This window comes from Ailuropoda melanoleuca, chromosome 2, assembly GCF_002007445.2.
Source record: "Ailuropoda melanoleuca isolate Jingjing chromosome 2, ASM200744v2, whole genome shotgun sequence".
Classification (NCBI taxonomy): domain Eukaryota; kingdom Metazoa; phylum Chordata; class Mammalia; order Carnivora; family Ursidae; genus Ailuropoda; species Ailuropoda melanoleuca.
This window is the reverse complement of record NC_048219.1, coordinates 175,791,531-175,816,008: the sequence shown is the minus strand read 5'-3', so window position 1 is coordinate 175,816,008 and position 24,478 is coordinate 175,791,531. Positions and strand designations below refer to the sequence as shown.

General features: G+C 37.9%; 1 long non-coding RNA gene across 1 annotated transcript; it reads left to right on the top strand.

Moving 5' to 3' along the window:
- The first annotated feature begins 6,417 nt into the window (after positions 1-6,417).
- On the top strand, positions 6,418-13,890 carry LOC117801134. The gene is made up of 3 exons (XR_004623614.1): positions 6,418-8,032; positions 9,035-9,093; positions 13,848-13,890. It is a non-coding gene; the product is annotated as an uncharacterized LOC117801134 (long non-coding RNA).
- Positions 13,891-24,478: the final 10,588 nt, after the last annotated feature.

The following is a 24,478-nucleotide window of genomic DNA, read 5'->3' as shown; positions in this document are numbered from 1 at the left end:
GGCAGCCAGGTGATGGGTAGGAGTGGGTTATTTACCTGGGAGGACCTGGAAAGCTTTTTACACAGTGTCAACAGGATTGTTGTTAAGCAGCAAGTCGGCAAACAGGGGAAGGTTGTCATTAAACAATGTTGGGATTCAGAACTGTTGACGTTTATTTGCTTTTTCGACTCCTCAACTGCTCATGGAGAGATCCAAGCTATCTCAAAAGAAAAGCCACATGCATCATTGCACTTCTTCTCTCCGTTTTTTAAGCTCTTGGCAACCCTAAAACAGGGTGAAACAATCCTTTACGGCCAGGCCTTTTTCACGTGGGCTTCCATAAACGGGTTTTGGAGGGGTTCATGAACTCCTGCAAATAAATGTGGCATGTGGTGTATAATTATGTGCATATGGAGAGCCTCCTGTTTGGGTGTGGAGAGTGGGTTGTGCGTTTTTTATTAGATTTTTAAAGGGACCCGTGAAACAATATAGTTTTCAAACTATTACTCTGGGGTTTAAATTGAGTGGTTTTAATAAGGGGCTGGGGAAGGGGAAAAAAGGACATGGGCCTGATGCATACTGTTCTCAAACACAATTTTTAAAAGCTTGGCCAGCTAGGTAGATGTGAAGAGACAGGAAGAGACAGAGAACCCTGGTTACTGCTGCAGTGAGGATAGTATGTCGGGAGCCATGGAGCAGTAAGAGAGAAAATTAATGTCGCCCCTCCAAGAAAGGGCATTAGGACACGCTCATCTTATTGACCCAGATGGGAGATTATAGCTTTTGCTCTTTACTGGAAAACTGACAGCAGGTACTGCTTTTCTAAGGGTCTCACGCACCAATTCCACCTCAGGTGCAAATGGGTTCAGGACCTCCTCGCTATTGCACTTGGCTCATCATACGGTTCTGAGACATACCCAGAGACTTCTACAGAGCTCTCTATTTGCTAAATAAAGAGAAACTGACAAACCAGGATTTATGCTACTCCATCCCCCAATCTGGATAGTTTCCCCAAATCCCATCAAGGCGGATGTCGAAAATAGCAATCAAACATCTAAGATTCTGTTATCTTATTTCTGCTTTTTTCATAGTCAACATCAGAGATTCTCCACCCCCCTCCCACCCCCCACAGGATTGCCACCTCTGACTATTCCTTTTTCCTTCACCCACGGGATCCATATCCATCCACCGTATGAAAACAACAAAAACAAACAAACTTTGTTCCAGTCAGCTGGCTCCTGCTGGTCTCCAAGATATGCCTCTCCCCAACAGAAGTTCTGGTTTGTTTTGTCTTAAGGTTTTCCNGATTCTGTTATCTTATTTCTGCTTTTTTCATAGTCAACATCAGAGATTCTCCACCCCCCTCCCGCCCCCCACAGGATTGCCACCTCTGACTATTCCTTTTTCCTTCACCCACGGGATCCATATCCATCCACCGTATGAAAACAACAAAAACAACAAACTTTGTTCCAGTCAGCTGGCTCCTGCTGGTCTCCAAGATATGCCTCTCCCCAACAGAAGTTCTGGTTTGTTTTGTCTTAAGGTTTTCCAGGTCAGGGTAAAGTCCGTTAAAAACCCATATTCTTCTTTGGGGTTATGGTCCATTTGAAGTATTGTGCCTCATGTGCCCGGTGTCTTCAAGACATGACTCTGCTGGTGCCTTATCAGCTTCCCTCCCCACAGCACGTAAACCAGTGACTTGGGCTAGTCCCTCCAGCCAGGCACCCCACCCCCCAACTTTTTTCATTTCTTTTGGAGGGGGTGGAAATCAAACTTAGTCTTCCCTTGAAGTTTTAGGTAACATTCTTAAAATGCATTTCTTTTGCTTCCTACAATCCTTCCAGCTAACTGCACACACACACACACACACACACACACACAATCTCTATTTCCACAGAATGTGAGATTTTACTCATCGAAGTCAAGTTATCATAATCAACTGACAACCTATCTGCTTCAACAGTGCTGAATCTGTTAGTGTTTTAAATATGTCTGTGTCTACTGATGCTATCATGTTTTTCCTTAAGTCTAAAAATTATCTGTTAGAATTAAAATCAAAACAGCATCGTTAAAACACAAGTACGTTGGGTATAAAATCTGAATAATGATTTGCATAGAACTGTGACAAGTAACCGTGTGGGGTGAAACGTAAACATATCTGGTCTCTAACCTTGTGGACTTCAGATACAATTTACCCCATAAAAGCTGATGAGATTTTTAACTTTTGCTTGGTAAATATAGGACTTTCCTACAATTGCTATAACAAGGTAGTGGTTTAAAACAACACAAATTTATTCTCTTACCGTTCTGGAGGTCCGGAGTCTGAGATGGCTTCCACCAGGCTAAAACCCACGTGTCAGCAGGGCTGCCTTCCTCCTGGAGGCTGGAGGGAAGAATCTATTTTCTTGCCTTTTCCTTGGCTCTAGACCCCTCGCTCCATCTTAAAAGACAGGAGCACAACACTTAAATCTCTCGGACCTTCTTCTCTCCCTCTCATACCTGTGATTACATTGGGTCCATCTGGATAATCCAGTATACTCTCCCCAATGTAAGAGTCTTAACTTGGTCACAACTGCAAAGTCCCTTTCACCACGGACATCACATGTTCACAGGTTCTGAACNTTATTCTTTTACCGTTCTGGAGGTCCGGAGTCTGAGATGGCTTCCACCAGGCTAAAACCCACGTGTCAGCAGGGCTGCCTTCCTCCTGGAGGCTGGAGGGAAGAATCTATTTTCTTGCCTTTTCCTTGGCTCTAGACCCCTCGCTCCATCTTAAAAGACAGGAGCACAACACTTAAATCTCTCGGACCTTCTTCTCTCCCTCTCATACCTGTGATTACATTGGGTCCATCTGGATAATCCAGTATACTCTCCCCAATTTAAGAGTCTTAACTTGGTCACAACTGCAAAGTCCCTTTCACCACGGACATCACATGTTCACAGGTTCTGAACATCAGGAGGTGGACATCTTGCGGGGGGGGCGTTATTAAACCTACCATGAATTGTCTACAATATAATGCTTACACCAAAGGAGATAGTTATTCCTTAACATTTCATGAGAAATTAAGATATTTACTTCGCATTAGACACGTTAAACCACAGCCGTATCAGAACTGTTCAAGTAAATTCAAATCAGAAACTTCCCAATTCTACTCCACAAATGGGTTTTTGGAGCAAGTGTAGACTAGAACATTGAGAAAATACTACACAGCTCTTTGGGTGAAAGAAGTTGTCAACGTAATTTCTTTCTAGTCTGTGGTTTTCTCCACAGATGTGGCAAATAAACCAGAACAGGGATGGAGTCATGGCATGTGTGTTTAGTATTCTCCAAACCGAAAGCTGACAAGCGGTAAAAAGTTTTCAGTCCTGATTCCCAGTAAAGGAATTATGTAGCTAGTTTTCCCTGTACTTCTGACTTTCCCAAATTTTGTAACGTTATGCTGTCAGACACAGAACACCCGAGGCCCTGCCCAGTGCTTCAGGTGGCGGGTGAACTTGAGTATCGTTCTTTCACCCTCTGCTCTCCTTGCCCCTTCCCGTGGCTGATGAGTGACGTGTTGTGAAGGCGGAGCAGGTGTGCGGCGTCTGCCTTTGGCGTGTTGAAGCATGACTCGAAGGAGGGCACTTGAATTTTTCAAAATTTCTTTCAGGAGAGGGGAACCAAAGAGATGACAGACTCCCATAGGAAATGCACACACACCTGGGTTTTTTTGGATTTGGTGCTCTAGGCAGTTTCAAAAAACAAACCCAAGAGTGAAACCATCAATATGAGAGCGCCTTTGTGCTGCTCAAAATTACTCTCTAAAGCTAAGTAGCACTTTCTGACTAGGCTCAGGGTATTTTTTTTTCCCCATTTTTTTTTTTCTAAACACAAAACTAATTTTTATTCCCTTTCTGGGANCCCCATTTTTTTTTTCTAAACACAAAACTAATTTTTATTCCCTTTCTGGGAAACAAGTCATTCTTTTACAATCACATTTGGATAAAGTAATCTGGGAGATAGCACTGATGATTTTTCATTACTAATATTTCTCATTTTTAACCTTTGAAAACAAAATCTAAAGTATTTTTGGACAAATATATATTAGAATCAGATTTAGATACAAGTATATAGGTTTTGCTTGTGTGTGTAATAAATATGTACCCTGCACAGAAATTAGCATCATTAAGTAAGGTAGTTATCTGATATTTTTGCTCACTTTGGGCCTAGGTACAGTTATATACTAGTAAATTTATAACACAAAGTTCTCCAGGGAATGACAAACCCTCATTTGTAGTGTTTGCCAATTTCCATAGTGTTAAAATGTACTACCACCAATGCCAATTTCAAACAACCATTCTGAAGTCACTGAAAGCAGGGACAGGAGAAGGTGGGCATAATTGGTTCTCCTGAGCCGGTAGAGGAGAGGTTTTCCTGGGCTGGTGAAAGTATCTATAAATAATATGACTTAGGGGATTCAGGTAGATAACAGGATATATTCAGAATGACTGAACTCTGATTNGGTGGGCATAATTGGTTCTCCTGAGCCGGTAGAGGAGAGGTTTTCCTGGGCTGGTGAAATATCTATAAATAATATGACTTAGGGGATTCAGGTAGATAACAGGATATATTCAGAATGACTGAACTCTGATTCTGGAAGGAGAACCATACGCATTTTGCTATCAGTAAACCATAAGGATATGTAAGAGGATCTGTAACCAAGAACATAATTTCTTACTTTTGATGGTCTGGATTATTCTTTTTCTGAATTCTGGAAATCCTCTTCTGTGTGTCGTGTCTTGCTTGTTCAGCTTCAGGGGCTTTTGTGAAAATCACAGGGAAGTCTGACTTTTTACGTATACATTTGACACCGAGCACACATTTTATTTATGGAGTTTTTCCCAATATTTTTCCCCTGGGTGAANTTGTGAAAATCACAGGGAAGTCTGACTTCTTACGTATACATTTGACACCGAGCACACATTTTATTTATGGAGTTTTTCCCAATATTTTTCCCCTGGGTGAAGGACTTGAGTTCTTCCTGCTTTAAGCTGAAAATACTAGATGCCTATTTCTTTGTGTGGACATTTCCTGAAACTAAAGCATTAAACTCTCTGACCTGAGTAGTAGATGTGTGAGTTTTCCACCAGGTTGTCATCTTTGTATCTTCTCTGCTGGTGGTGAAAGTTTTGTACTAAAGTACTTTGTACTAATGTACAAGAGTCTGCCTCCCACCCCCAGCCTTATTGTACCTGAAGGGCTACAATGCATCTTAAACTTGAACCTGACTTTCTAGGTCAAGGGCATAGAAAGGAATGTATTTCATTCAAGCGTTTATTGGCTTTTAAATATTTAGACATATGGACCCCTATTGGTACTCTGGTGTCCTCTTTTCTCCTTTAAGTATGACAATCTAGGCAAGTAAGGATAAGTTGTTTTAAGAGGCCAAGTTTCAGGGAAAGAGGCATGGGCATGGGAATCAGTTTATCAAAGTATAGAAAGCTAATGCCTAGGTGTCACTGCCAGAGAGAATGTAACCAGCCTAGCCCTGAGAGCTGCTATGAGGTCCTATGTCAACGCCTAGGCCAGCAGCAAGACTCTGCAACAGCAACAGTCTGATATTGACAGAGACCCATTTGTCCCTCCTCACTTACCTCCTGACTGTCCCTCTACATGTCATCCTCCTCCTCCAGGTGTGTTGAGGAAAATTAATGACTGTCCTGGGGTAAAAGGACACAGGTATTACAGGCTCAGAGCTGTGGACTCTCATAGCACCCTTGTCTCATTTCTTCTACCATGGTCAAACGGTGACTTGCTGAAGTGATCCAGTCAGTGGACATTTTAGACTCTTTTGGGAGGGAAGAGTCCATGTGTGTATGCACTCTGGGCTGAAAAAATGAATCTTCTCATTATGCAGCCCTTGGCCCTTTTTGTGCCATGCCATTAACCCCCTTTCCTACTTCCCAGCTGCAGCAACTCTAGGACATTACAATAAAATTACTGCCTACTCCATATCATGTAGGCTACATGTATGAACACACTATTTCCCAAGGCTCTTTCAGCAAAACTTGTGTCAGTGTAGGAATCCAAGTTAAGACAGAATCTAAACTGATGTCATTTTATGGACTTAAAAAATGATACTATACAAATTCAACATCATGGCTATCTCTAAGAAGATCCCAATTAGTGCACATGTAATAACAATGTTCATTTAAGTGGTAAGTACTTCTTGTAGAAGAGATATTCAAGTATTTTCTAATTAGTGAAAGTACTAAGATAAACACCTTTATTTATTTATTTTTTAAGATTTTATTTATTTATGTGACAGAGAGACAGCCAGCGAGAGAGGGAACACAGCAAGAGGAGTGGGAGAGGAAGAAGCAGGCTCCCAGCGGAGGAGCCCGATGTGGGCCTCGATCCCGGAACGCCTGGATCACGCCCTGAGCCGAAGGCAGACGCTTAACCACTGCGCTACCCAGGCGCCCCTAAGATAAACACCTTTATGAACTGAAGTGGGAAAAATAAATAAAAAATCAATTACCCAGGATTTGGGGATGATCTAAGTACTGTGAAGTTTGCAGTGAAGTATGGCAAGATTCCTCCCTTTATTATTTAGGTAGAGACAAATCTAACACACCAAAAACAAGAGTGGAAAACGGAAGACAGTAAATTGTCCTGGCCTGGCATGTGGTATTGACTCCTCAAGTGCTATAGGCAATGGGGATCAAGAGGAAATTCACAAAGGAAAGTGAGGGAACACAGGCCTTGAGCTGTGCCTCAGAAGATGTGTAGTAGAAGGAGGAGAATCCCGGGGTAGGGAAACATGAGAAGTATGATGTTTAATTTTATGTGTCAACTTCACTGAGGCAGGGTGTGCCCAGATATGTGGTCAAACATTATTCTGGTGTTTCTAGGAGGCTGTTTTTGGATGAGATTAATATTTAAATCAACAGACTGAGTAAAGAAGTTGCCCTCTTTAATGCGGATGGGGTCTCACCCAATCCATTGAAAGCCTAAATAGAACAAAAACACTGACCCTCCCCTCGAAGTAAAGAAAGAATTCTTCCTGCCTGACTGCTTTCAAACTGAGACCCAGGCTTTTTTCCTGATCTTGAACTCAGATTGAAACACTGGCTCTTTCTGGATCTTGAGCCATTTGGACTGGAACTTACACCATCAGCTCTCCAGATTCTCAGGCCTTCTGACTCAGACGGGAACCAAACCATCTGCTCTCCAGGGTATCCAGCATGTTAACTCACCTTGCCAATCTTGGGAAACCTGCCAGCCTCCACAATTTCCATGAGGCACTTCCTCATGATGGATCGATCGATTGATGGATTGATCTATCTATCTCCATCCTTTTGGTTCTATTTCTCTAAAGAACCCTGACTAATACAGTAAGTAAAGACACACAACATTTGCAGGATACTGCAAAGGCAGTTTGGCCTGACCAAAATAGAGAGTATATGTTGTGAGGAAATTCAAGATAAAGTTGTTTTGATTGAGTAGAAGATGATGGAAAGCTAAGAAGGGTGCAGGCTGGCAATGAGATCAAAGTATCCCACTCTTAAAGTGATCACACTATCACTTGTCACTTCTGTTATTCTTTACAAACAGCTCAAATTTGACTGAGGATTTCATCTCAATACTGTATCCCCAAGTGCTCACCACCAATCATTTAGCCTCAGTGTGCTAGAGTAAACCTTTTAAAAATCACCTGGGAACCTGGATAAAATGTAGATCAGATTCTGGTTCATTAGGCTTAGGTAGAGCCTGAGTTCTGCATTCCCAAGTGATGCAGATGCTGCTTTGAGGACCATACTTTCACCAGGGAGCATCCCTTGTTTAGTTAAAGCTGCTTGAATCAAGGAGCCACTGAAGAAATACTACCTAGCCTCTGAACAAGTAAGGCATGGCCTGGGAACAAGAGAGTACCTTCTGGAATTGTTTTTGAATTGTTTCCTGCATTTGACCTCCTAAATATTGTCGTGGGAATGGATTGTCAAAAATTTGCAAAATCATGGAAGAAAATTGAGGAGGAAACCAAAATTCATCCATAATATGTCATTTGAGGTAAGCACCATGAGTTTGTCAGAAACAATATGAACATCCATTTTGCTAATGTTAAAAGAGATGGCATTTTAAAATTTGAATTCTGAGAAGCATTTGATATAATTATTTATAAAATGCTAATATTAGTTGTAATTGGCCTCATAAAAGCTTCATAGGAAGAAGTCAAGGATTTAGGCAATTCAACCAGAAGCTTACAACTGGGGTTTTTTCCAGGGAGAGGTAGTATAGAGGCTGGAATTCCAAGGAAACCAAGTGGCAAGCCTTTTGAAATCAAGAGCTGAATTTTTCCTCTCCATACCCTAGGTGGAAAAGAATAAAGCATAAGTGAGTGATATATTTAGGGGGATAGTCTTTTGGGACACAAATAAAAGGTACAAACAATTTGTCATCTGCCTGTATCATTTGCGGAGAGAGGATATTGTAAGATACAAAGTAAAAAGTAAATTGTAGAGAAATAAAAATGAGACTAAAATCCAATATATGCTTGCATGAAAATATTCAGAACTTCGTAACAACAACAACAGCAAAATAAATATATGTACTGTGGTAATAAAAAGAGATTGAAGACAAGAAGACATTAAATGATTAATAGGAGTTTCTGGTAAATAACACACACATACATGCACAGAGGCATGTACTTCTCTCACCCCCTCTCTATATTTATGTATTTTGTTGTTGTTATTCATGTTGTTATTCATTGTTGAGCTATGCTGAGGAAGGGATGGTGAAGTGTAGTTGTGTCTCTGTGCTGTTAGTTGTTTGGAGTGATGAGTTAATGGAAACAATGAACAGGAAGTTAACTTGAGTTTCAGTGTTACCACTTAATAAATCAGAGCCATTCTGTCCTGACTTAGTTAAAATACACTCAGCTACAAACTTTTGAACATCTAAAGTATACCAAACACTGTGCGAATTGCAGCAGAAAAACATGAAGAAAAAGATTGAGTCCTGGTCCTCATGAAGGTTTATTATTTAAGAGCTCTCTGTTGCATTCACTTACAGGATCTATCACCTGCTTGCTGTATGACCCTGAAGGACTTATGTAATCTTCTTAAGTTTGGGTAAGATGAGATTAATAACAATATCTATCTAATAAAATTACAGAGAAGATTAAATGAGAAATTTAGCAAATGCTAGACTAGCACAGTGCCCAGAATTTACTAAATGCTCTATACTTGCTAGTTCATCTATTAATCTTGAAAGGGGAGCTTATAAGCCTTTTCCATGAAGTATCACCAACTCTATGTGTGTTAATATTACTCTATTCCAATACATTACTTTTGATGTTTGTGGCCAGTTATACTGATACTCAGTCTCATACTCTTTCACAGACACATGGGTTGGCTCCATATATAGAATAAAATGAGCTTTGAAGTTAGAAGTTAATGTCTTTTATTCCCTCTATCATTCCATTGTTGAACATAATATATAGAGTACATAGCAGGCATTCAGCACTTGTTCAGTCAACCAAGCCTGATAACCTCTGTGTCACATTTTCCTTTTCTTGTTCTCCTGTATATATATTCTATTTCAAGGACTTGTTTATGAAGACAAACATAGTAGATGTAAAACTTAGTTGAAAAGAAGTCATGTAGGGCACCTGGGTGGTTTGGTTGGTTAAGCGACTGCCTTCAGCTCAGGTCATGATCCTGGAGTCCCAGGATCGAGTCCCATATTGGACTCCCTGCTCAGCAGGGAGTCTGAGTCTCCCTCTGACTCTCCCCCCTCTCGTGCTCTCTCTCTCATTCTCTCTCTCTCAAATAAATAAATAAAATCTTTAAAAAAAATAGGTCATGTATAAACTCAATATAATCTATTATGATGATAATTATGATTTTCTTTTCAGAAATTTAATTTCAAAAATATATGTATCCTTTCCTAATAATATTTGGCCTTTCACTCTTTGTAATTTGTACAAAAGTAATTTGGTTCAAAAATCTTAAATTGTATCCTGGTATAATGAAATCACTAGTTAGCAAGTTTGTGCTTTGATTGTCTAGATAAAGTTAAGTGCAAATAATGCCTCTGTGGTGGGTGAGGCCCATGAAAGGGACAGAGGGAAAATAACAACAGGCAGGAAAAATTCACCCAGGACTGAGTGGGTTATTCTGGTGACAGGACTGGTTCCAAGGTTCCCATTTATCCTTCCCTCTAAAAACCCTATTCTCTGACTCCCACAATGAAAGGTTCTTTACCTTTTTGTTGTCTTGGACCTCTTTGCTGATATGGAGAATTTGATAGATCCCTTCTCAGAACAATATTTTTAAACATTTAAATGCATAAAATAAAATACATATAATTAGAAAGGAAATGAATTATAGAGAAATAGGTATCTAAACATCAAAAAACCAAATTTGTAAAAACGTACATACATTAATGTGAAGTTATTAAAACATTAAGCATCTGTTATTGCCATGTCAAATTAACAATGTGTGTATACTATATTTCAGGATATCTGCAAACATCTCTACTACAATGTGAAATTTTGTTGTCCCCATGACAAAGTCACAGGTTATCGCTACTACTATATCTGTTTGTCACCTCCATTGTAATCAAAAGAAATACTAAATTTCAGTTAGAAGTTAGTGAAAACAGAGATCTGTTTCTTTTCTCATCCAAGTTCATGAGCCTTCTATATTCTATTCAGGGACCTTTCAGGATATGCAGAGTCTGGGTTAAGAACCCCTGATTAGACTGTGTCTTAATCTCTTCACAGCATTTCAAATTACTAGGTCTTTTGCTCCTCCTGCACTTCACTCCTTCTCTGTCACCTTCTCAACTACGGACACCTGTTCTTCCACTAAAGCTCAGTGCACCATTTCCAGGAAGCTGTGGTTGACATGGGTGCACATTTCCTGACTCTCACCCCCTCCTTATCAAAACACTTAACAAATTGTATTTAATTGTTGTTTTACTAGTTTCTCTCCTCCAATTGCCCTTGGAGATGTTTGAAGACACTGATGGGTCATTTATTTATTTTCATTCATTTATTATCAGTGACTTACTAAGTGACCAATTTCATGCCTGGCTATGAGGACACAGTGGTAACGGTGTCTGATCCATGTCCATAGGGAGCTTTATGTGTAAACACTGGTAGGGGTGAGGCCTGGACAGAGATGAAAAAGCAGGATAAGTGCGTTGATAGGGGTAAGGACAAGGACTAGGGTCATTACATGAGGGGCATGGAATCTTGGCCTTGGAAATCTTGGTAAACTTTCAATATACAGATATAAAATATTGAATATAATGAATATAAAAATAGTTCTGAATGTGTTGCCTTTTAATTGTTCTTAAAACATACAAGTTTTACGCGCTTCTCTGTGTGTACATTTTATGATTTTTAAAAAACCTCAGATATGATGGGTGTTGGTTTTTAATATAATGAGAGATCTAGGGCAATCTCAGCCTGGTTATCATGTTTGCTGCTGGGGGAGGCAGTCCCCATGCCCAGCCTGGTGACTGTCACTCCTCAGTGAGTGGCTGGATCTCTGTCAACTGAACTCATCAATTTAAACCTTAAGCTGCTCACTCTTTCAACTCCAAGTGGCCAGATAATTGAGATCTAAGTGAATTTTACCCAAATTGTCTAAACACATGCTTTCCTTCTTTATAGTATATCTTTAGGACACACAGTTAGCTTAACACAGAAAGGTGGTTTCTTACCTGTTTCAATATCTGAAAAGGGGGCTTTCAACAATCTCTCTTTGGCTCTAACAACACTCTAGAAGAAAGAATTGGAAAAAGCTCACAACAAAAGCGTTGAACCTTCTGTTTTTTTTCCAGTGAAGAGAATTCAAAATAACGAGGGTTAGAAGAAATGAATGAAGAATAATAGAGAACTCTTGTTTTTACTATATGTAGTTACTTGTTATGACACAGTTTAGATTCTGGTATGATTCTTTTAATCAAAAAGTGTTCATCGTAACAGAAAATTTTATATTTGTTAAGACCAAAACACTTTCAGGAAAGGCTTGATCTCATTTAGGAGGTTAAAAAGAGTAAAGTTATTTAAGATTTTCAGTAAAAGAAGAAAGGACATTGTACTATACCAGTTAAGTCAAGCAACAGAAACAGACTAAATGAAGAAGAGTGGAATTTAGTGCCAGAATGCAGACTAGCTCCCAATACCTGAGAAATGGAAGTAAAACCAGACCTCAGAGAGACAGAAGCAGAGCAGTAGCAGGGATTTGGATGAAGAAATAGTGACAATCTCTTTGGGGAGTTGTAATAAAAAAACTCAGCACCAACCATGTTCTGTCCATAGGCCAAATTCCTAGGACTTCTATCTTATTGGTATTGGTTAGTGAGAGCAGGGATGGGGAGAAGTGCCAACCCACCCTTTGTACATAGTTTCACGGTCCCACCACAACAGTACACAAAGGGAATGGACAGATCCTACAGAAAGTCAGACAGTATCAAGGCATTATCAAGCCAAAGGAAAGGGATGCTGAACTTGTAAAAAAACAACAAATATTCACTACAGGCACTTTTGTCTTATCAAGGGGGAAAAGAAGGTTTCTCTCTAAATTAGTCTATCTGAACAAACAATCCAATTAAAAAAAAATGGGCAGAGGACCTGAATAGACATTTTCGCAAAGAAGACATATAGATGGCCAACAGAACAGACACATGAAAAGATACTCAACACCACTAATCATCAGATAAATGCAAATCAAAACCATGAGATATCACCTCACATTTGTCAAAATGGCTAAAATCAAGAAGACGAGGAACAACAAATGTTTGTGAGGATACAGAGAAAAAGGAACCCTCATGCACTGTTGGTAGTGGTAGAAAAACAGTATGAAGTTTCCTCAAAAAATTCAAAATAGAAATACCATATAACCCAGTAATTCCACTCTTGGGTATTTACCCCCAAAATGAAAATACTAACTCAAACAGATAAATGCACCCCATGTTTATTGCAGTATTATTTACAATAGCCAAGGCATGGAAGCAACCCAAGTGTCCACCAGTAGATGAATGGATAAGGAAAATGTGGTGTACACACACACACACACACACACACACACACACACACACACACACACTAGAATATCACACAGCCATAAAAAAGGATGAGATCATGCCGTTTGAGAAACATGGATAAACCTAGAGGGTATTATGCTAAGTGAAATAAGTCAGGCTGAGAAAGACAAATACCATAGGATTATACTCATAAATGGAATCTAAAGCAACGAATAAACAAAAAGCAGAATCAGAATTATAAATACAAAGAACAAACTGATGGTGGCCAGAGGGGAAGTGGGTGGGGAGGTTGGGCAAAATAGGTGAAAGCGAGAGGGAGATACAGGCCTCCAGTTATGGAATGATTAAGTCATGGGGATAAAAAGCAGAGCATAAGAAATACAGTCAGTGATATTGTAATGGTGATGTAATGGGGCAGATGGTAGCTACACTTGTGCTGAACATACATAATGTATAAAATTGTCAAATCACTAAGTTGTACACCTGAAACTAATGTAACATGGTGTGTCAATTATACTAAAAACAGATCAGTCTGGAAAAAAAATAAATTAGTCTATCTGATCCAGTGTTGCTGACATCTTTCTGTACACCTACATCAGGAGTTCAAATACTAACCACTTTTAATTAAAGGCCAGAACACTTTATTATACAAACATTAGTGACAATTTTAGAAGTCTCAGCTGTTCATGGTAAGTCACTTGTTAGTTTCACAAGATTTAGAAAGACAGCTAATTTTTTTTTTTTTAAAGACAGGTTCCTTTTTTTTTTTTTAAGTTTTTTTTTTTTTTTTTTTTTTNTTTTTTTTTTTTATTTATTTATGTGACAGAGAGACAGCCAGCGAGAGAGGGAACACAGCAGGGGAGTGGGAGAGGAAGAAGCAGGCTCTCAAGCAGAGGAGCCTGATGTGGGACTCGATCCCGCAACGCCGGGATCACGCCCTGAGCCGAAGGCAGACGCTTAAGGACTGCGCTACCCAGGCGCCCCTAGAAAGACAGCTAATTTAAAGAGATGCTTCCTTGGTGCTTATTTCACTTCTTAGAATGATCACATTCAATTTTTTTTTTATGTAAAAGCACATAATTTGTACCATGCAATTTGTGGACAACATTAACATTAAACATTAAGAAAAAGTACTCAATGTTCTTTTTTATCTTATGAAATGTAAGGCATTTATTACTTCATGAGATGTTGAAGTTATTCCATTTTCACTTTAAATCACTAATAATTATTATTTTAACCATAATCTGAGTTTGGCTGGTCTTATTTTTTCTCTAGTGTTCAGTGATGTAAAGAAAGGGTAAAGAATATGTCAGATGTTAACTATAATTAATGTTAAAAACAGATCTGATGAATCAGGGTGTTATTTCTGAAGAGAATGACTCAACAAAGGCTTGCCGGTCACAATTACTAAAAATTAGTCATTTTGTGAGATCCTTTTGCTGATACTAATAGATGAAACACCCTTGAGGGAAACCCTTTTGAAAGTGCTGCAACGTGACCTCAGAGAAACATGTCTTTCCAGACACAAAACTAGTTATCATTTCATCCAAGAGGATGTGAGCAAAGTTTTCTTAGAATTTAGGTATCACTGAAAAATACATTCATAAACAACTTCTTTCCCTAACCAGGTTCTGAGTACATGATTTCTGCTATTCCATAAAGTCACGTAAGACTGAGAATTTAACCTCTGCAATCGTTAGTTTCCCAGTCTGTATAGTGGGGACAATATTGGTGTGTACCTCTTAGGCATACAGTATTAACTAAAAAAAAAAGCATGTAAAGTACTTAGCTTAATAAATATTAGTTAATATAATTAATAATATAATATTTAATATGTTTATTATATTTAATAAATATATTTAAATAGTTAATATATATTTAATATTTAATATAATTAATATTAGTTAATATAATTATTATGCGACAGTTTTGTAATAATTTGAAGCTTCCGCTAATTTTCCCAGTGCATTTGGGAAGTCTTTTTAATCTTATCACTTCCCAATTTTATCTGAGTTTTATCTGCCTCCCAATTTATGTTGCAACTCCTGTTCCCTAACACTATCATGTTCCTTTTCCAAGCCATCTTTAGTGAGCGATCAGAGGAATCCTCCCCTCTCTGCTTTTCATGAGGCAGTAACCTGGCACATCCCCCTTACCTTCAGGCCTTAGGATGCCAAGAAGATAGACAAATTCCCTTGACATTTTTCCTTGTTCCTCAGGGGCATCTGCTTTCCCTTTCTGCTTCATCACCTTTAGAAAAATCTTCTTTTGTTCTCACAATTGCCAACAAATGCTGTTCTCACAGTTTGCCAGAAGATGTACTGGCATGCCCAGTGATGATGGCTTCCTAAGAAAGGACTAGAAGTCCTTGAAAATAAAATTCATTCTGATCTAGACAGAGTAATGATAGGAAAGGTGGCCTATTTTAGAAATATTAAATAAACTGCAGAGACTCATGAATTCTTAGCATATGATACAACTCATATGAAAGAATGCTGAGAGATATCCCTGTGGACAGTTTTTCCACATTACTTGAATCATGTCATCTTGTTATCAGTATTTATTTGCTTAAGATCTTAGAACTATACCTAGGTTTGCAGGGAACACTCATGTCTGAGAGGGAATATTCTTAAATTAGCATATTACTTTTTTAGAAATGTCAATTGTCATAACTTAACCCCCACCCCCAATAGAGCCTAAGGGGTCATGGCAAATGGTTTAATTATATAATTAATTAATAGATATAAAGGCAGTTTTTATACCCAGAAAGACAGAAAAGAAAAATATTCAAACATTCTTCAAAATATTTTAAGAATTTACTCTTAAATAAATTCTGGTATTTGTTGAGTTCCTACACCTTATTAAGTACAGCTGAACGTTTGTTCATTTAAATCTTAAAAAAACCCACACACACATACACCCAGAAAACATGAGTTAAGTAGTATTTTTACCTCTTTTTTTATAGACTAGGAAACTAAGATTTGAAGAATGTAAATCACTTGCCCAAAGGTAACAGGCTACTTAGTGGCAAGGACAGGAATTGAGTCAAACTCTTTTTAATTAAAATTCACTGTACTTAATTCCCAAGCCATGCTGTAATACATTTTTTCCATGAAAGCTAATTTCTCACAGGTCCTACAGGTGGTTCTACTCCTTTTGTTTGTCAAGTTTTGTTTTGTTTTATTTTCCCTTCATGACTTGCCATGAATCAGCATTCTCATCCTGTGAGTGTTTTAGCTTCAGATTACTCTTCTCCAAATGGGAGGAGTGGGCAAATCTCAAGCTGAAGGCCGGGTTGGAATGTCAAAGTCTTAGCTCCTTAAGGGTCCAGAGAAACTTCCCTCCCAAGAATGCCATTGCTTCTGGGCTTCTTTCCAGGCTCAGTCTGCTTGTGGGACTTGATTACTCCATCTTGCTGGTTCTCAATGGAGAACTCTTTGTTTTGGACCCCGTTCTTGTATTCTGCTCAGTGGACTTGAAAATTGGAGATTTCCTTGCTTCCTGGTCCTTCCTGTGCCTGGGAAACAGACTTGGAATTCTTCTTTTCTTCTCTTCATTCGGTGAAATGACAGCCCCACTAGTTACCATTCCTTGTCTCCGCTCTTGGAACCCAGCCTGAGCCAATAGGCCTTTTGAGAAAAGAAGTTTAACTTCCCTGGCCTACTTCCTTCCTCAATGGACTGAAGAACTGAGGAAAGAAAAGCTTCTCAACATATATTATATAATACTTAAGTTTACTTGGAAAAAAAAATGAACTACCATCATTTGAGACAATTTATATGAGCTAATATATGAGATAACTAAAAGAAAATAAACCATTTCTTTCCTTTTCCCCTTCCCTACTGAGATTAGGCATAAATAGCTGCTTGAGTAGAATAAATCCTTACTGTTCACGGGTGTGAATGCTTGTAATAACCTTAGCAGCCCATGATTACTACTTACATAGTTATCTTTAATTTTGTTGAGGTAGAAATTTGTATAGTGCATGTGGCAAATACTGTAAGCTGTTCACCGAAATTCCTTTTACTCTTCTTCTTGGCACACAGCTAAACTCCATTTCCCAGTCTCTCTTGCAGTTTGGTGTGGCCAGGTGCTAGAGTTCTTGTACTGATGTGTGTTTGTACTTCTACCTTCTGGCTTCCTGGGAGGGAGGTGACCACAGCCACCTTGAAAAGATGATGGAGGCTTTGTCATCCTGGTCCACTGGATGACCAGAGCTGAGCTTCCCCTGACCTGGAACTCCCATCCTGGTCTGCTACTTGAAAGAGAAATAAATGTCTTGTTCCCTAAAACATTAAATTTGGAGGTGTGTATGTTATCACAGCATAGCCTGCCCTCACTGAAACAGTGCACTTGTGGTCTTGAGTATAAGTTTCTTAGCTAGTGAGAGTGCTTAGTAGAAGCTATGTGCCTGCCTTTCACCATGACTTGCTGTCTCCCACTCATCTCTGCAAGCAATAATTCTTGTCAAGTGGCAAATCTTTTGAATATTGGTGGAACACAACACAAAGTCAACTACTTAAAAAAACAAGTAGAAAGAGTAAAATGAAATTAAGTACATCTAAGAAGCCAATGGTTCTTAGCTGAAAGGTGAATATTTTTTGTAATTTAACAGTAAAATTCCAAATTCCTATCAGAGTTATGAATAATTCCATCATATGCTCTATATAGAGAACAAAAGACTTAATTTTTGAACTGTTTCAGCAAATGTTTCACCCAGGATTTAAAAAAATAGGTTTATAGATAACTTCGGTCCTGAATTTATGTCAATGAAAAATGTAGAGATCATTTACATTTTTAAGTTTATACTTTACTACACTTTAGGTAGAAAATTACATGGTATGTATTTGAAAATTTGGCAATTCAAACACATGCACAGAAATGGTGATCATCTTATGAAATATTCATTCTAAATATCATTTAGGTGGTCCTACTCTAGAATGAACTGACTTTCTTGATTCTCTAAGACTGTGGTATAAAACTACGTATTTTAAAATCTTAAATTGTAAAACTTCACAATATAGAGAAGGGGGGGGAAGGAAAGAAGACTTATTTGTGACTACTGAATTCATGTGGTTGACTGAAAATTGGTCCCCCAAAGATATGAGGTCCTAATTCTTAGAATCTATAAATGTTACTTTAGATAGAAAAATGACCTTTGCGGGGCACCTGGATGGCTCAGTTGGTTAAGCATCTGCCTTCGGCTCAGGTCATGATCCCGGGGTCCTGGGATCAAGCCCCACATCGGGCTCAGCCTACTTCTCCCTCTTCCTCTGCCCCTTCACCACCCCTCCCTGCTCATGTTCTCTCTTGCTTGCTCTGCTCTCTCTCAAATAAATAAAATAAAAAAATCTTAAAAAAAGAAAGAAAAAGACAAATGACCTTTGTATGTGATTAAATCAAGGATTTTGAAATTAAGAGATCTTCCCAGATTATCAGAGTGGGCCCTAAATGCAGTCCATGTATCCTTATAAAAGAGAGACAGAAGGAGAAGTGACGCACAAAGAAGAGGAAGAGATCACATGATCATAGAGGCAAACTGGAGAGATGAAGTCAGGAATGAGGAGAGCCAGCAATCACTAGAAGCTGAAAGAGGCAAGGACCAGATTCTCCCCTGGGGTCTTGAGAGGGAGCATGGCCCTGCTGACTCCCTGTTTTAGGCCCAGTGAAACTGATTCTGAGCTTCTGTCCTCTAGAACAGTGAGAGGATAAATTTCTGTTGTTTCAAGTCACTGAATTTGTGGTAATTTGTTATAGTAGCCACAAGAAACTAACCCAATTCCATTTTCTAATGGCTGAGTTTAATTTTGCTGAGTTTATATCTATAATACTTTATCCCAAGCCTTTGTGGTCCCAGGTTTTCTTTCATTCCTTTGGCTTAGAAAAGGCAGGTGTGTGTGTACCTCCCATTGTATTGTGGGTTTGGGAGATTTTTAGGGGGCTCAAGATAAGGGATATTGCTGTTCCCAGCTGAGTCTGAACCATTGAAAAATAAGATAGTAAGATGGATGGAAAGCAAATTATGAAAATAAGATAATATGATGGATGGAAAACAAATTATCAGTTTGTTCACTGATAAAGCTGATTTTGGAAAATGGACTTACTAATACTGAACTTCAGATTTAGAGAGACTTACCTGCTCTATTCCCAGCTTTGGACAACATGGACCTCCTCTAAAACTTGGGGTCCAAAATAGCGTGGACTGTATGCTTTCTGTAGTCACCTAGCTCCCAGGATAGTGAGAAGATAGATGGGTTAAATAAAATTAAGCAATTCTTTCTTCCCTGAGGGCGGAGTTGTCAGGACTGCTATGCTACTGAAGGTTCCTCTACATGGAAGGAAATATTAGGAGTATAAAGAGACATTTCTGGTAAGTTAATCCTATCATTAATAGCTATCTGTGCACAGGAAAAGCAGCAGTCTAGCCTCTGGAAGCTGATTGGAAGGCAATCTAAAGGCAGATGTTATAAAATCATAGCTGTTCTCAGTTCAAGTTCATAAATATATTATTATTATAAATATAATAATAAATATATTAACATACATTAATATAGGATATATATCATCTATCAATATAATTATAAATCAAATATTGATGATATATCAATTAATATGATATATTAACATAGTAATATAATCCATATTAAATAAATTTAAATACATATATGTATATATATATATTTCCCTTTGGACTTTGGACTGTGTCTAAGGTCCTATATGAATCTGCTCAAGTCAAAGTCCTGCATATTTCCTGAGTTCACACATGCACTTTTCGTTACATACACCTTTTTAAAAATTTGCTATGGTAAACTTCTGCTTAATATAGTCTTGCAATAAACTGTCTTTACAAACATATTTATTAATATGTACCTATAAATGTCACTTCTTCATAAATGGGTACTAATAGGTTACCTATTTTTCTCCCCCAAATGTTTCTTCTTTGATTAAAGAAATTTAAAAATTAAAAGAACATTATTTTTAGTGTTCAAAGCTTATAGCCTCAACATGAGTTCTTAATAATCCAGCTGATAACTATTTGTCTTTGGAGATTCATTTATTTTCCCTTTCCTTTTTTTTAAAGATTTTATTTATTTATTTATTTATTTATTTATTTATTTATTTATTTATGAGAGAGAGAGAGAGTGCACAAGCCGGGGGGAGCAGCAGGTAGAGGGAGAGGGAGAAGTAGGCTTCTCCTGAGCAGGGAGCCAGATGCAGGACTCCAACTGAAGGCAGACGCTTCACCACCTAAGCCACCCAGGCCTCCCTATTTTCCTTCTCCTTAGGTTATTTTAGCAATGTGTTATTTGTAATAGAAGTTGCTTTTGTTTCCATGTTGGGCCAAAAGAGATTGAGTAATAACATCAACAAATACCTTGAACCCACATAGCACCTTTCACATTAAATCCTTCGTAAATGCTAACTTACTGTCTACTCAATATTCTGATGGCTCAGTGACAAGAGGTATTATTCCCATTTTTCAGAAAGAAAAGGAAAAGTGACAAAAAGCAGGGCACATCTATATCCAAAAATCAGAGCATTTGACATCACTATCATGCCTTTTTTCTTTTCCTTTTAAGACTGCATATTGTTTGTTAAGTAGCTCTCCTGGTTATTCTGAATTGGTTTGCTGAATGTGACCTCAGGCTGCATTGAGGCAAACATTAGCTAGATTCTCGAGGTTGGCTTTTCAATTATTAAAGCATGACATCAAAAAACACTGAAGTGCCTACTGTGTGTGCAGGGCACAATGCATTTATACTCTGAATCTTTGCGAATTCCCCATACCTCGAGATTTAAATGAGGGTCCGAGTGATGGCATTAACTTCTCCTATCCTTGCCAGTTTGCTCAGATACAGGAGAATTATAAGACTCAGAAAATATGATCGTGGCATTTTCAGGTTAGGTCAGAACTTCAGGTCTGCATCTGGGAAGGCTGGTCATTTCTAAAAGCTTACGGAGATATCTGGTTGACCATTTTCAGATTTCCATGAAAATGCTTTCTATCCTCTCCAAGAGCTTCCTAAAACTGAGATCTTCTCTTCCTGATAATAACAAAAATTAAGAGTTTTTTGTTATTTTCAAGAACAATTGGTATGAACTAGAGGAATTGTCAGCAAGCAATACTCAACAGCAAAACACATAGATTTGATAATGCATTAATACCTGATGATGCAGAAAACCTTAATATACTAAACCTTAAATGTGTTAAAAGCAGTATTATTTTATCTTAACTTCATATTTCTAACACACTAGAGTGTCTTAAAAGGAAAAGAAATCTTTACCAACTTTCCCATTTAAAAAAAAAATTCCCCATCATATATTGAGCAGGAAATTTGCCCTGATTAGTTCAAAGTTATTCAAATATTCTTTTAAAAAATACTTTAGTGGACTAGTAAGAACCCACTGATGATCTAGTAACAGAACATTATTATTTGATTGTATTTTTTCTTTGTCTTTAAAGACAATATCCTTTATAGAAACAACTTCTCATAAAGATTTCCAAAGGTAATTTGGTTTTTTTCAGAAGATAGGAGAACTTTGTTTTCCTAATTTAAAATTTGTCATTCATTGTAGTTGGTAAAATAACATATTTGAATTCTAAATCCTATAATGATCTAAAAAGTCAGGAACTAATTACCTACATCTTGGGAGTGGGCAGACCTGCACTCTTGCTTATTTCTAGTAGAAAGTATCTTCTTAAGCAAAATTCATTAAGTCAATAGTATTTTGGAAGAATGTTTAATGACATCCTAGAAACCATGAAATCTTTGAAAAGCAAGCTTCTAATTTTAGGGAGCAATTAATATAATAAGGGAAATTAGGAAACAGAAAATCCCAAGATAATAGTAAAGGAATAGAGAAAGTAAATCTCAGACTATTTAAGTGTTGAAGGGTTTCCCTGGAAGTGAAAGAGGGACCTTTCTCATTGGCCAAGTGTCTTATCTGGGAAAACTGTAAAGAAACTGAGTCCTGAAAACACAGTAAAAGTCAGAGAAAGACAAATACCCCGTGATTTCACTCAGATGTGAAATTTAAGAAACAAAACAAAGGAACAAAGAAAAAAAGAGACAAATGAAAAAACCCACTGTTAACTATGGTTAAACCAGTGGTTGCCAGAGGGGAGGTAGGTGGGGGATGGGTGATATAGGTGATAAGTATTAAGAGATATTAAGAGTACACTTATGATGAGTAGCAAGTAATATATATAATTGTTTAGTCACTATATTACACACTTAAAACTAATATAATACTGTATATTAATTATACCTGAATAAAAAAAATTGTCATTAATACATGACCATTGCAGTACATTTGACTAGACAGAAAAGCATGAGGAAGAAACTAAAAAAAAAAAACCCTAGAGATGCCGAATTCAAATTTTCTTTCCAGTATTTCTTTTCAGTATTTTCCCTCTGTATAAGTATGCATACATATATTTATTAATTGAAATCATACAATACATATACTATATATTTTTAATAATTAAATTTAAAAAAATGACCACTTTCTATTGATCAAGCCTGTTTCTTCAAGATTGACTTCTTGGAAAAGAGTATCTTAACCAGTTTTCTGCCAATTTAAGAGAATTTCTCTTAACATTAAGCATTCTACTTAATCCATATACTCCTTTCCTATTCAAAAAGGGAGTGGGAAGTAAGAAAGAAATCGGAAGTTCGTATCTTTCTCATGGCTGCCTGAAGTCATGTAACTGGCCACATGGAAAAATGGAAATTGGAGTTTATGCATTTGTTTGTCTACTGACTTACTTAGTGATTGCACAGTATGCACCAGGCATGTTACTAGGCCACGGTGAAGTAACAGGATAGACACAGTTCTGCTCTTGATGAGCTCACAGTGTAAGAGGGATGTAGACACCTGACTAGGAAATCCTAGAACAGTGTGGTAAGCACTATGGCAGAAGAAATGCAGGTTGTTGTGGTAACTCATAATCTAGGCTGGTTCAGGAAGTCTACTGATTAAATGAAGCTGAGAGGTGACCAGGAATTAGCTACAAAACAAGGAGGAAAAGCACATTTCAGGCAGAGGGAATAGCATGAATGCATTTTCTCTCAGCATAATAAAACAACCACAACCAAGCCCTCAGTATGGTTGGAGCATAGAGCGCAATGGAAGGTATAGGATGGATAACATGACTGGAGAGGTCAGTAAGCAGAGCAGGAAGGGCATTGTAAGCTAAATGAAGATTAGAACTTTCAGAACAAGGAGGGGCTCCTTAAAATTTTAAAGTATTCTATGATCATGATCAGATTATATGTTCATTCAAAATCCTATCAAAGATACTTTCTTAATTCTAGCTATAATTAATGTATGAATGTCATTATGATGCTAAATACTCCATTTACCTTAGATTAGTTGTTATTCACAGTAACACTGCAAAGTAGATGCTATTATGCCCATTATGTCGGGGTGGGGGGGAACTGAACTCAAGGAGGGTAATTTGCCTAAAGCCACATACCTGGTAAATGGCAGAGAACTCCAAGGAAGATCTATTTTACTAAAAAGCCCATGTACTTTCCAGTGAACCGGACTGCCTTCCAAGTACACTCAGTACTACCTGTTGGACGATGATGCCAATATTTACTTGAAACCTAACTGGAACAGGATGAGCTTCAAAAAAAGGTGAAAAGGTGCGGCAAATGTAGGAGGTGGACTGGGTGAGAGTGAAAGAGTTAAGTGAATTAATTCCTTTTAGCAAGAGACTCCATCCACTCTAGTTAGGTTTATGTAAGTGGGTTCCTGTGCTCAAGAACTTGTCAGCCAATGGATACAATCCTTTCAGAATATGCAAGATTTCTTTCACAAAGGGCATTTGATTGTGCTGGCAACTCCAAGTAGTCCCCATTTCTTAGATTGTTTGAGTTTCTAGACTCATTTTAATGGGAAAATAAAAGAGTTCTACTAGAAATAAAAAAGTGAACTTTTTACAGGTAATCCATAATTTATATGAGAACTTATAAAGGATAAATAGCCGTTAGGAAAGTTCTAGTGAGGCAGGAGGCAGTATAGGTGTCTTTCATTGCCCATATACCATTTGTGTTTGAAATCTCTTATTCCTCTATTCTGTCTACAAACAAAAATAGGTCTCAAAGCAGTTTTAGTGAAATATAAATAATACTGCTCAACTGCTTTTGTTCAGTGATGAAGTTTATAGAATATGTTCATGAATTAAGGGATATCCAGATACAGTCAGAGTTTTCAGGGCAAGAATTGCTCTTAGAGATAATTTCATCCAGTCCCCTCTTTCATAGATTAGGGAACTGAGACCCATATTGTCTTAGAATTATTCAATATCATCACCTGGTTTCCTCAACAATTGTGTTCCCCTAAATATGTGGTAGTTGTCTCTATACCACTAATAGTTAATATAACCATCAGATTTTTAAACATTAAAAGCTCATCCAAGTTATTTTTTTATGAAATCAAGTTGCAAAT